Source organism: Rhinolophus sinicus, chromosome 8 (genome assembly GCF_057876585.1).
Source record: "Rhinolophus sinicus isolate RSI-liver-muscle chromosome 8, RSI-T2T, whole genome shotgun sequence".
Taxonomy (NCBI): domain Eukaryota; kingdom Metazoa; phylum Chordata; class Mammalia; order Chiroptera; family Rhinolophidae; genus Rhinolophus; species Rhinolophus sinicus.
This window is the reverse complement of record NC_142508.1, coordinates 22950001-22962816: the sequence shown is the minus strand read 5'-3', so window position 1 is coordinate 22962816 and position 12816 is coordinate 22950001. Positions and strand designations below refer to the sequence as shown.

Genomic DNA, 12816 nt, shown 5'->3' with positions numbered 1-12816 from the left:
GTGTTTTAAACTCTGTCTCTGGTAGGTTGGTTGCCTCCATTTCATTTAGTTCCATTTTGGGAGGTTTCGCCTGTTCTTCTATTTGTGACATGCTTTTTTGTTTCTTCATTCTGGCTGCCTCCCTGTGTTTGCTTCTAAGCATTAGGCAGATGTCCTACGCCTCTCAGTCTTTACTGGGTGGCCTTATATAGTCCTGTGTGGTCCAGTGGCACAGTCTCCTTGATCTCCTGTGTGCGTTCCAGGAGTGTCCCTTGTGTGTTGTGTGTGTTCTCCTGTTGTAGTTGAGGCTTGATTGTTTGTGGTGCATCAGTGGGTGGGAATGACTCCTAGGTTAATTGACTGTGAGGACTGGCTATGCCCACAGTGTATGGGCTGCTGTGTGGGGGCTGACCCCTCAGAAGAGAACTCACCCCACTGGACTCTTGTGCCTGTTGAGACCACCCTTTGGGTGTGCCTCTTGTGGGGCTAACCAGGTCATGCTCTGGTGTGGACTGAAGCTGGCCTCTGCGTGTGTTATTTCTGGTGCCTCTTGAGAGGGGGTCCCATGCAGACCAATTTCAGCCTTGCCTGTGACAAGCCCGGGGCTATATGGTAGAAGCTACACAGCTATATGTGGTTGATTGCTGCCTGTGCTAGTCCTAGAGGCATGTGGGGATGTCCTTACTGTGATCCAAGGCTGGCTGCCACCAGTACTAGGCAGCTTCGCAAAAGGCCTAGGTTTCCCTAGGACTGTTGCCACCTGCCAGTTGCCCATAATGCTCAGCCATTGAAAGATCTATGGGTGCAAGGGCTAGGCTAGTTGACCTTGTGTTGAGAGTGTCCTCAGCAATTCAGAAATATATGGGTGGGATGGGGTTCCAAGGAACTATGGGGTCTGGGCAATGGTTTTTACAAAGGTAATGCAGTTTTAGTTCTTGCACTGGTGTCGGGCCTGTGACCACTTTGCAAAAATGCCCCAGAAAGACTGTGGAGCAGCTTACCTTAGAGCCCTGAGAGCCACCCACCAGAGGCTGTGAAATAGGTTATGGCTCACTGTCTACCACCGAAAGTTTCCGGACTGCCCTGGGTCGTTTGCTGCTATAAAAGCCTTCTACAGCTTGTGGGATGGGGCCGCCACCCAGGTTCGGAGAGTGCTCCCTGTGATGCAGCACTAGCTGAGTAGGGCAGGGACCCAGGGCATCACCAAGGTAGCGTGCATGCGGATTTTACCAGACCAATGCAGGCTCAGAGTTAGCCCTTTGGAGGAGGGTTCAACATAGGCAAGATGGCGCCTTTCTGTAGGTTACCTGTGAGTCAGGCTCCACACAGGGATAATGGCTCCTCTCTCGCTATTCCTTGCCCTGAAGCTACACAATTCAGTCTTTCCCCATATGTCTCTGGCACCTCTCAAGTTGCTTCTCCGCCACAGGGGACCAGGTAAGTGTTTGCAAGTGAATGAGTCTGTGTGGGGGCCCTTTATGAGGGTGTCAGGGTTTCTAGCTGCCTTTGGTCTCACCAGGATGGGTAGACAGAGTCCTTGCTGATTTTCACAGCCAGATGTTGTGGGAACTCCTCTTCCAGGCACAGGACCGCTGGCCTCGAGAGCCTGATGTGTGGCTGGGACTCCTCCTTCTTCTTGGGGCACCCCCTCCCCTGAGGTGTCCCTCCCAGCGTTCAGTCACTCGCTATGCATTTCGGGTCAGCCCATGTTGCATCTTTACCCCTCCTACCAGTCGCAATGTGGCCTCTTCTTAGTATCAGTTATAAGGGTTTTGTTCAGCTCATCTTCAGGTGATTTCTGAGGTTGACTGCTCTATAACTTATTTGTATTTTCAGTGTGATCCGGGGATACAGTCAGCACAGAGTTTACCTAATCCTCCATCTTGGACCTCCTCTGGTAGTTACTAATTTCCTCTGTTGATTCAGATTCGAGATCATAAATCATGATGTACTTAGCCTATTATTCTTGCATTTACAGCATAAAAATGACAATATTATATTATTTTATGACTTGACAGTCTTCACAAAAGAATTAGTATATCAGGAATCAATAATAGCTCACTATAAGTTCATTTGAGATTCTCAGTTTAATAGAAAGAATTAGGGAAAGGTGTGATTTTCAAAAGACATATTTTCTGCTAAAACTAACAGTAATGCCTGATGTTTTAGACATTTTTGAAATGCAGATAATAAAGCTGCAATGAGTCAGAGTAGAAATATCAAACTCATTTAAAATAACTGACTTATTCTTAAGTCCTACTTTGCAGTATAAATCCTTTACATGAATACTAAAAAAGAAACACTTAACCCACCCTGATGAATACAATAATTATAACACAAAAGAAATCATTAATGCATCAGAACAGAAGAGTATGGTCTGTTAGCATCTAATTAGGCTTTTTCTGTAATTATTCTCCATTTAAGAAATGTTCTTAATGTACAAATGATAAAACAAATCATAAGTATTCACTTAGTTTAATTAGTTAGCAGCACTAAGGAACATTTAGTTTAATCTGTAACTGTTTTACATATTTTGTTCTAATGAGCTTAACTACAGAACAGCTTTTTACCACTTTAGACCTTTTACAATACCCATATCATAAAATCTTTCTTATGTACCCTGTCTCCTAGTCCCACAAAACTCCCCCAGACAAATTTCCAGTATTTTGCTTGATTAGATGTGCTGAAGCATTAAAAGAGGAAGAAAAGGATTAAGGAAGCATTGTGTGACTGGAGTTAGAGCAGAAAGGGAATGAGGGAAGGACCGAAGCAGGAAAGGGGAAGGGACAAAGAGATGGGGGGAGGGAGGAACAGAAAGAGGGAAGGAGAGAGGAAGAAAGAGACGAGATAGGAAGGGAGGAGACTAGGGAGGAAGGGAGAGGAATGAAGGGAGGAGACTGAAATAAAGACGGAGGGAAAAATCAGAGAAGCAAGAATTAATGAGATGGCTAAAAACTATAGAGAGAAGCAAGAACAAAAAGATTGTACTCATATTGCTCATTGGTGATCCAATCCTGATTTTTAAAAAGTTATCTATCAACTGTGTATCTATGTATCTGTATGTATGTATGTATGTATGTATGTATGTATGTATGTATGTATCTATCTATCTATCTATCGTCTATCTGCTATCTATCTACCATCTATCCACCTACCTATTTGATTATCTATCTATGTACCTGGCAACAGATTTTTAAAAATCATCCTTTCTCTGAGAAAAAAAGTACATAAAGAGAGCACTAAATTCTGCCTATAATTCTCCAAAACAGAAAATGCTCCAAGCTCCCTAATAATTTTTTTCCCCATTCTTTCCATAACCAAGAAAACTCTGAACCACTCAATTAGATAGAATCAGTCTTGTTTTTGAGGATAACAAGTTATTGCTGCCCCCTGGAAAATGTGTCCTTTAATCCACAGAAGGCTCTTAGGGGGGTGAGAACAAACTCCACCTCAGTGCTGGAAAGCAAATTGATGTGCATGCTCTCTTTTGGATGGTTGGGACATTTAGACATCTGGTAGAACTGAGGTGTATCCAAGACAGTTCTTCCCCTGTTTGTATCAGTGGAAGAAAAAAATACCAATCTTTACTATTAATTTTCTATAATTTATGATCAGTACAATTTTTTTGCTCTTCTGATACCTTTTAAAAACCATGCATGGAAAGGTGGTGCTAAATGAGTTCTTCTCAAATCTTTATGTTATAATGATCCTGAGATACTTCAAATGCATGTATACATTACGATGTTTCAATGAAACCTTGATTCATGAATGAAATCTTGATTTGGATCTATAAAAGCCATTTGATAACTCAATTTTGATTTCATATGTGAAGTATAAAGAAAGATTCAAAATAAGTAGTTCTAAAATCTTTTTAGCGTCAAAATTAATGTTTAGTAAAATAAATACTTGATGAATGATCAACGAATCATGCTCAGATTCATTGAACTAAAACAAAATGTATGCTGCATACCACTGAGTCAAGTTTATAGGAGGGAAGGAGCATTTGGGAACCGTTCCTTAATTTCATCAGAGTTTATATTTATCTGGCAAGCAGTGATATAGCCATACTGGTCATTAAAATAGTAAATGCTTCTACACTACTTGGTAAATAGCTGCTGCTCTGAGCCCTTGATTCCCCAGCCACCCTATCCACGCTTCCCAAATCTTTGCACAGTCTATAAAATAAAGCCTTGCAGTTGGGGCAGCAGATGCCTCCAGGATCTCTTTCAAGGCTTTGGAACTTCCACTCTTATTGGTTACTGGACCATAATGGATTAAATATTGTAAATATAATCTCTGAATGGAATATGTCCTGCCAGTTTTTGCCAACATGAGAGAATATGTTTGCAGGGAAAAAGGATGATAATAATAACAACCATGGTTTTCTCTTTGTTTTTTGTTTGTTTGTTTGTTTTTGTTTGTGTGTTTTGTAAACTGCAAGCTTTTATACCCTTCTTTCCTTCAATGAGGTCCAGCCTATCTCGCCCAGTCTCTGGGTATCATTTGAACTGTTTTCTATAGACACAGGTGCCACCATAGTGACTGAACTTCCGTTGCCCCTGCTAACACCCACTTCACGCCTCCTGTTGCTCCTGGTGATGTAGGCAAATCGTGGTATGACTGCATTGCCTCCTTTCTTCCCGCGGTCTTTCCCCTCCTACCGTGGCTGAGTAGGAAGGATGTGTATGTGGACAGGTGGGCTGGTCCTTCTCCAGCCAGTATAACAACAGTTATTTTAAAAGGTTCATGATCAGAGTGGTTTGGGATCCCAGTGTTTTCCTGTACAAGTTTTTCTTAATTAGTTTCCTGGGGCACACTTCCTTTGGAGCTGGATTGAAGGTACCACAAGCAACAGAAATCAACTCCGTTCACTACTAATTATATTCACAGGTCTCAAACAGCACACCTTTACTCTCCCCTTTACAAGGTGAATTTCCAGAACTAGCACCACTGTTGAGAGAAATTCCATTCTGCTCCAGAGGCTTTCTTTCAGTTTCAGCCCGTCTAGAAAATCACATCTCTTCCAGGAGGTAAATAAAGCGTTTGGGGCACCAGCTAGGTGTGAGATGATTTCAGGATGTGAAAAGCTGTTTGATCACCACTTGAACAAAATGGGGTGGGCTACAAGAATGTACCTCCTTTTCCAATCTTCCTTACTGCATCCAACCTCTTCTTTTTAGTTGGTTTCCTCAATTGTTCCATCCTAGTCAAAAACATATCCAAAATAATTGTATGACATGCTATTTTAGATGAAAAAGTGCAGAGATGCTGAATAAAATAGCACCATCTCTTCTTTCTGCACGTTGTGAGAAAAAAATATATTTTGCTGATGTAAACTCTCCTCATTTCAAATTCATTATTTTGTTTTCTCCCTCTTCTGAGTTAAAAGGGCTTCGGGTGAGAAGTGATAGAACATTGATGTGTCACATGAAACTTTCCCTTTTCCACTTAGCACTAATGAAAATATTTGCCCTCTACTTAACTAACAGGTCTTTTCTTTAAAACTTGCTGAACTTGTTTTTTAACTTAGTAACTTCAGTGCAGACCATAACAGGGATGCTTTAGATTTTCATCTCTTTCATTCCTTTAAAAAAAAACAAAGAGGGGGGAAAAGGTATCCAAGCTTACAGACTAAATAAGGAGAGTGAAAAAAAAAATTTAGTTCATAAAATAATCATTTTAAATTCTAATTGGCTTATTAAATTATTGCTTTCCATTAAATACTAACCAAAAAAATCACTCTCTACCACAGACATAATACATATAAATTGTCAATATAATTTTATATTATTTAAGAACAATGTGGAAAGTACAAATAGAAATGATCATTCATCATTAACAGGTATATAGTGCTTTAGAATTTTACCAGTAATGTTTGCTCATTGGACTAACTCAAACTGAAATAAGGCATACCCAAGTCTTTTATAGCCTAAAAATCATGTCAATTCTACCTGTAAATGCCCTTTCGTAAATCTACCCATGCAATTTTTTAAAAAAAAATGGTAAGATGTAAAGGTATATACAGTCAGCATAAGAATATTTTAAACTATTTCATCTACTCAACAAAATTATTCCACTGAAGCTAAACAGTCATCAAATTACTACCCAGAAGAGTCAGCAGCTGCTTCTATTGAATGCTTTCATATACGTTTCTACTGTCCCTTCCTTCCTTCAGCAAGTTAACCCAGGAATGAGACAGTGGGATTAATTTCAAGAGTTCTTTCTCCCTGCAGGGCACTGGGAGATGATGGAATGGGGAGCAGCTGCATTTCCTGAGCCATTCTGTCCCTTCTACTTATTTTTCTTCCTTTCTTTCCCTCCAATAATCTCAATTTGTTCTCAATCAGGCTTTAATTTATATTTATACTATCTCCTATAAGTACAGCTCTAGCCCAGACTCCCTCCATCGGAAACTCCAGATTCTAGTATCAAACCTACACCATATCTCTCTCAAGCTCCATGTTTGCAAAATGGAACGCTCCGTGATGGAACAACACCCCACTTCTAAATTAGTAAGTGGAATCACCATTCATTCGTTTTTCAACTAGAAACCTAGATTTTATCCTTGATTCACCCTTTTCTTTTATGTCTACAGTGTATTCACTCTAATGGAAATTTCTAACAATTCTGCTATAAAAGATACATCAAATCCATCTTATTTTCTGTCTCCATTGCTACCAACCTAGTCAAGAAAATGTCAGTCTCACTCGGACCCTTTTATATTAATTTTATGACCAAATTTTCATTACTTTCATAATTGTTATAATTTAATTGATTTTTATTAATTTTATAGATTCTGTTATAGGGATTAATCAAAAGGGTCTTTGCAACTGAGATCAGAAATTATGTTCTTCTGAGACTTTGCTTTCTTTCTATATTTTCCTGACCAAATCTATCATCAAAAGAATTTTTGGTTACATCCTAAGCCATCCTATACAATATATATATTTAAACTTCATTTTCATTTATACTTGAAATTAATTCTAAGGAATAGCACAGCATTTACACATGAGTGACAAATGCTCCTTAGAGGCATTTGATATTTTTCATAATTGTGAAAAGCTCCTAGAGTTCCATCTATAGCCTTTACTTGCTCCAAAATTATAATACTGTACATTCAGCTTCTAGTGACGACTCACTGGCATTTTCAACACTGTAGGCCTAAAACAGAACTCTTTGACAGGCCCAGGCTGAATTAAGTTCCCCTCATTGATGCTCCCACACCCCTTATGTAACCTCTTTAACATGTAAATTGTGCATCGTAATTATTTGTTAGTTTATATTCTCCACCAGACTGTAACCCCCTTAAAAGCAGTCTCTATTGTTCATCTCTTCTGAGTCTAAAAACGCTCTATGGACATTCCATAAACACATTTTTCAGATTGAAAAAGTAACTTCTCTAAAAGAATATAATACAAAGTCATGTTTCACCCAATCAAAATCATGATAAGAAGTGTAACTAACTCTTGAAGGCAATTTAAAGTTAGTCAATCAACATATATTTGAATGCCTGAAAGATTCCATTTCCTGTTGGCCAGATTGGGAAGAGTTCAACGGAACATTTTGTCAACTGAACTATTTTGACTTTTTGCTTACCAAACAGATGATACTAAGATAATGTATTTGGGATAATAGTAAAGTATTTGATGTCAATGTTCTTTTCTATTATTCATTAGATCCCATCTCTGCTATTCCGTTTAAAAGGTGTCTTCACGTGTACAAAGACTTCATTGAAAAATAGTGAAATTCAGTAAGACTATCAATGGAGGAGATCTCTTCCCTTTTATATAGCTCTCTAAAACATCCTCTCTTTTTGCATCCAAATATTGTCAGCATCTTTGACCTCTGTCTTGCTCTTTCTCTCCATCATACTATGTGATTCTTTTAATATCGTTTACAGTTGGAGCCTGATATAAAATACCAATTTCAGAATCTTGTCAACCACAACAGTGTGTAAAATGCAACCTTTTTTACAGTTTCCACAAAGTTTCAAATTCTAATATTTTACCTCAAGTAATCATGGTGGGAAAACAACAACAACAAGCATCCAGTAGCTATATGAGCAAAGCTGAACCACGAGAACGTAGGTGGTGAATGAAGGAGACCTTCAGGAATTAAGTAGGCAGCCCAAATTGTTGGGCTTAGGGATTTCTCTCACTCCAGCAGAGTGTAGGATCTGTGATCTCTGGGAGCCTGTATGAGGCCAGAGCTCCAAGCTCATGAAGTCTGAAGTTCTTGCAGGGTATCATTTACATGATGCAGACCATCGCCTAACATTGCACTAGAGTCTTTGGAGCCTCCATTTGGCAGCCGGCCATGAAGCACTGCAGCAGCATATTGTCAGGGCAGCTGCTCCTTCACACACACACACACACACACAGACACACAGACACACACACACACACACACTCAACCCACTGCAGAAATTAACCCTTTCTCACCTCCAACAAGTGTACACCCTTGTTTCCACATCACCCTTAAGAATCACATCTGATTTGTTGAGGGGCAGTTGTATGTCAACTCTTTCTACATAATATCTCTAAGCTTTATAGCAATCCTATAAGGTAGGTATTATGATCCCCAATTTACAAACAGGAAAACTAAGAGGCTGAAGATTTTGCTCAAGGACTCAGACTAGTGTAAGCCTGAATTATAATTCAAAGCAAGATCTGTCTGGTTCCCAAACCCTCTTGCCATTGACAAATAGTGATCCATTTATGCGTCACATTAAGGCCGAGACAAAGGGTAAAAGCTCTTTTGAAGCACAAACTCATGAAAGCATTAAGAATTCAGGTAAATTCTGTTATTCAAGTTACAAGCCTATCTTCATTATTAACAGAGCTGACTTGCTTGAGAACAGTAAAAGCCTATGATTACTTAAAGTGTGTATTTTAATCTCAATGCTATGTTATATGTTCAATATTCAGTACTTTAGGGAAATAAGTTATTTTAATAAACCACTAATAAAGTTGTAGATGTTCCAAAAAAAGGAACGGAATTGCTCATAACGTGGTCAGAATGCAGTATGTGAAAGGCCAGTTGCCTCTGTCCCAGAGGGCAATCCCAGGCTGGCTCCTGTGAATCTACTGCTGACTAAGCTAAACACTGGCTTCAACTTATTGATATTAGAAGCTTGATCTGTGCCTGAGACTAAAAGTGATTCCTATTAAAGGAGCGTTTGGGTTCCTCCAGACTGGTTTTTACGAGGAAAAATTTGTTAATAGATTGTGTTTTTTTTTAAATATTCACTTTATTACAGTTAAAAGTAAAAAGGAATTAGTTCTTCTTTGTAGTTTTCAGTTCTTTATGTAAACCTTATTATCCCATGTATAAAGCTAGCAAATTTTCTGTCACTTTAAAGGTGACCTTTAATTACTGTCTGGAGCCAGTTATAAACCTTGTTAATTAAACTCCTTTAAACATTTTAAATTGCATTAACACATTCAATTATTTTGTATGCAAACATGAATTATGTAACAAACTTCTCAAGTATTTAAGCAATACTTATAAAAATTAATAAGTGGAACTTTAAAAGTGGTTTTGAGTTTTTTTAAATCTTTAGATATTATATATAAAATTAATTATATTCAACCTAGACACACAATTCTAAATCAGTTCCCAATTAGACATGTTAAAATGGTCTTACAAGGTTGACCTGTTATTCTAACAGGTTAATGTCTCTTACACATTACAGATACCTAATATAGTGAGAAAGCACTCATTAATTAATGTCAAAATATTATTACATTTTGGTTCTCCTAAACATTTCTACCAATTAATTCTAATCTTCCTAGATATTAGAAATTATTTTCCATAAAGGAAACATACCATCTCACAAAATTGTAAGGGTTATATCTCCAAGTAATTTTTGGAGCTGCTTTCTCAGCTTCTCCGTGACCTGAGGCTAGTCTGAGAAAAGACTGGATCCTGTCTGTGACAGGGATAGAAGCTACTGCACCCTGTAGATTATAGCAGACAATAATATGGACTTCAAAAGTGAAAGAAGAAAACCTCCTGGGGCTCATATCCATTAGAATCACATCATCATCTAATTTTCAAGTTAGCTTAGATTCTATAACTCCCACCCAGGTGGCCATACCTTTTAATTGGATTTTGCTTTCCTTGGTTATGCTTTCCTTAGTGCTAAGACAAGTAAATGTATTCACGTGTAGGTGTAAAGACATTTGAATGTAAGGCAATACTGCATTTTCCCACGTTAATCAAACCTCTTTGTAGTTTTAAAATATTGGATTGAATTCTGAAATGCCGTGGAGCTTTGGCTACTTTTGCCCACAACTTCCAAGGTCATTCTATTGACAGACTCACCTCTTAAGGGCAGATGAATGTTGACAACCAGGCTTACAAAAGTAAAGTTGAAAATAAAATGCCAATGTATTAATTTAGAAGGATAAATACAACAGGTACGGAGGCCAGGTATCAATATTCTTCTGGTGCACACCTTGTTTTCAATACACAAGCATTGTAAAGAGGCTAGTTATCATCTGAAGGCTACTTGGCGAGTATGGCATCAGAACAAGAGGAATTAAATATATGATTTGGATAGTTAATGCCATCAGCATGAGACAACCTGATATACCTGCAGGGTTTAGAAGAGCCCAATAGGTAACATCCCTTCTATCCAAAAGTTGGGTATTAACTATAAGGCAAATATGGAGCTCACGATATCAGCTTTCTTACTGACAAAGGCTAGATGAGAGACACACATTGCAACCAACTGTGCTTGATATTATTTTTCCACTGAATTAGACCAACTGACATTGTAACTGTTGCAACTGCTCAATCCCAGTTATCCCCACAGGCAGGCAGACCAAAATGCATGCACCCTATGGGAAGGCTGGTTTCCAAAAAGGAGAGAGAGAGAGAGAGAGAGAGAGAGAGAAGAGGGGAGGGGAAAGGAAAGTTGAGGAGAGGAGAGAGAGAAGGCAACGAGTGACGTCTTTCTCTTCCAAATTTCACTTATTAGATAAGACAGTTCTCGTGCTCGATTCGGCAGCACATATACTAGATAAGACAGTTCTCCTCTGTGGGAGCAAATGGAGGAAAGAAGGGTTAAGGTAATGACCTTGTTGAAAAATAGGTGCTTTTTTTAATTGTCAAAGAAAAATGCAGTCATGTAAATACTGAAAGCCTAAACACCATGGGTAAGTTAGGAATTTTTAAAAATTAGGTTTTTTACAACAAACTTTATAAAAAACAATGAAATCAAACTGCCACAAAGCAGGAGTAGAAATTATGGTACACGTTATGACTATCCCTTAACCACCGTCAGCTTTCCAAACAGGTGACAAGAATTCCAGTGGAGGCCCGTTGATACACACTAATCAGGCCACTTCTTACACCCCATCTATTACCTGTGTCAAAAATTCCTCCAAACAGGATTTATTCTTTGGGGTTCAAAACCTCTATTAAAATGCCAGCTCTCAGAATATAAATTAAATATGAGCAACGACATTGGCCTGAATTTTTTAAAAAAAACTGGGATAAAACTGTATATTTGAGGAGGAAAGTGCAACAGGAGGAATCTACCAGATGCTAGCAGTGTGTCATTAAAATGGAAAACACAGCAATCTAATTTTTCCTATTTTCTGTTTTGAATGCATCATCCTCTGCCAATAATAACACAAGTCATGTCAACGAGGTAGGAGAAGATAAAATGCAAGGATAGAGGCATTTCTAATAAATTTTAAAAACTTAATGTCTGGGCCAGAGAGGAGAGTGACAGGGGGTTGGTTCTTGATGAAATAATGTGAAAGCGAGATGTAATTTTCAAGGAACGGAAACAAACATATTCAGCCTATCATCAATCACTGATCATATTTATGCCTAATGTTTTATAACATTTTCCCTGCAGTGCCCATTGTTTATTCATATTCATCAAAAATAACCCGAAATTAATGCCAAGTCCCCTATGAAAATACTGCAAAGCAAGGACATTACTTACCAGATTACTTCTGCTTCTGCACAAAAGAGTTGGAAAGCTTTATATCACTCAGTGGCATATTTCCTTTTAAGCAGCCTCGTCTACTTTCATCTCTGTGCTATGTATAGCATGCTGAACTATCTTCCCAAGATCAAAGGGAAACTCACTGTACTTTATTTACAAAGGCAAATGTAATGGGTAACCAAGGTACATATTCTACCAAACTGACTAGTCGCTTTGAACTACTATCTTCACTGATCCGTAGACCATGCTCAAATGTGAAGAAGGCGCTCTTGAATCTGGAAAATGTTCTTCGCCTAATTAGTGAACTTTCTTTGAATCACATGTCATGGATTTTACTATGCTCTAAGAGCTCAACAGAGGTTTCTTCAGGGCACGAGTGCTAAAATTCCTTAGAAAACAAAAAACAAAACATATGAAAACTACACCAACACTGCAACATTGAAAATATTTTACATATCTCAGTATCACCAGATAAGAATAACTCCTCCCAATGTATATAATTACAGTATTAGTAGTTTTTCTTTTACAATAATGGACCCACTGATCTGTGTTTATCTGACTATGGGATGACTTATAATGCTCACTTCTACATTGATTTAAGTGGAAAATATGTTTCTTCTGTGTGTCCCATTCATATAAATGTGAAAGTGAATATATATGGAACCAGATGATGCAATGGAAAGAATATAGATTTAGGAGTGTTGCGTTCCAAACCACCACATGGGAACAGGGCAATTTTGCCTTAGTTGTTAATGTCTTTGAAGCTCAGATTCCTCATCTTCAAATTAGGAAGTTCCCTTTTAAGATAAGCATCGATGCAGCTCACCAGAATTTCTGTCTCTCATGCTTTGGGGCACATGAGGAAATTGCCT

At 38.4% G+C, this 12816-nt stretch overlaps 1 protein-coding gene across 1 annotated transcript in view; it reads right to left on the bottom strand.

Moving 5' to 3' along the window:
• TSPAN12 (tetraspanin 12) overlaps positions 1-12062 on the bottom strand; it is a 93439-nt gene extending 81377 nt beyond the window's left edge. The window contains exon 1 of the mRNA XM_074315668.2: positions 11942-12062. The gene's annotated coding sequence lies outside the window, so the exon portion shown is untranslated. The remainder of the gene's footprint in view (positions 1-11941) is intronic.
• Between the last annotated feature and the right edge of the window lie 754 nt (positions 12063-12816).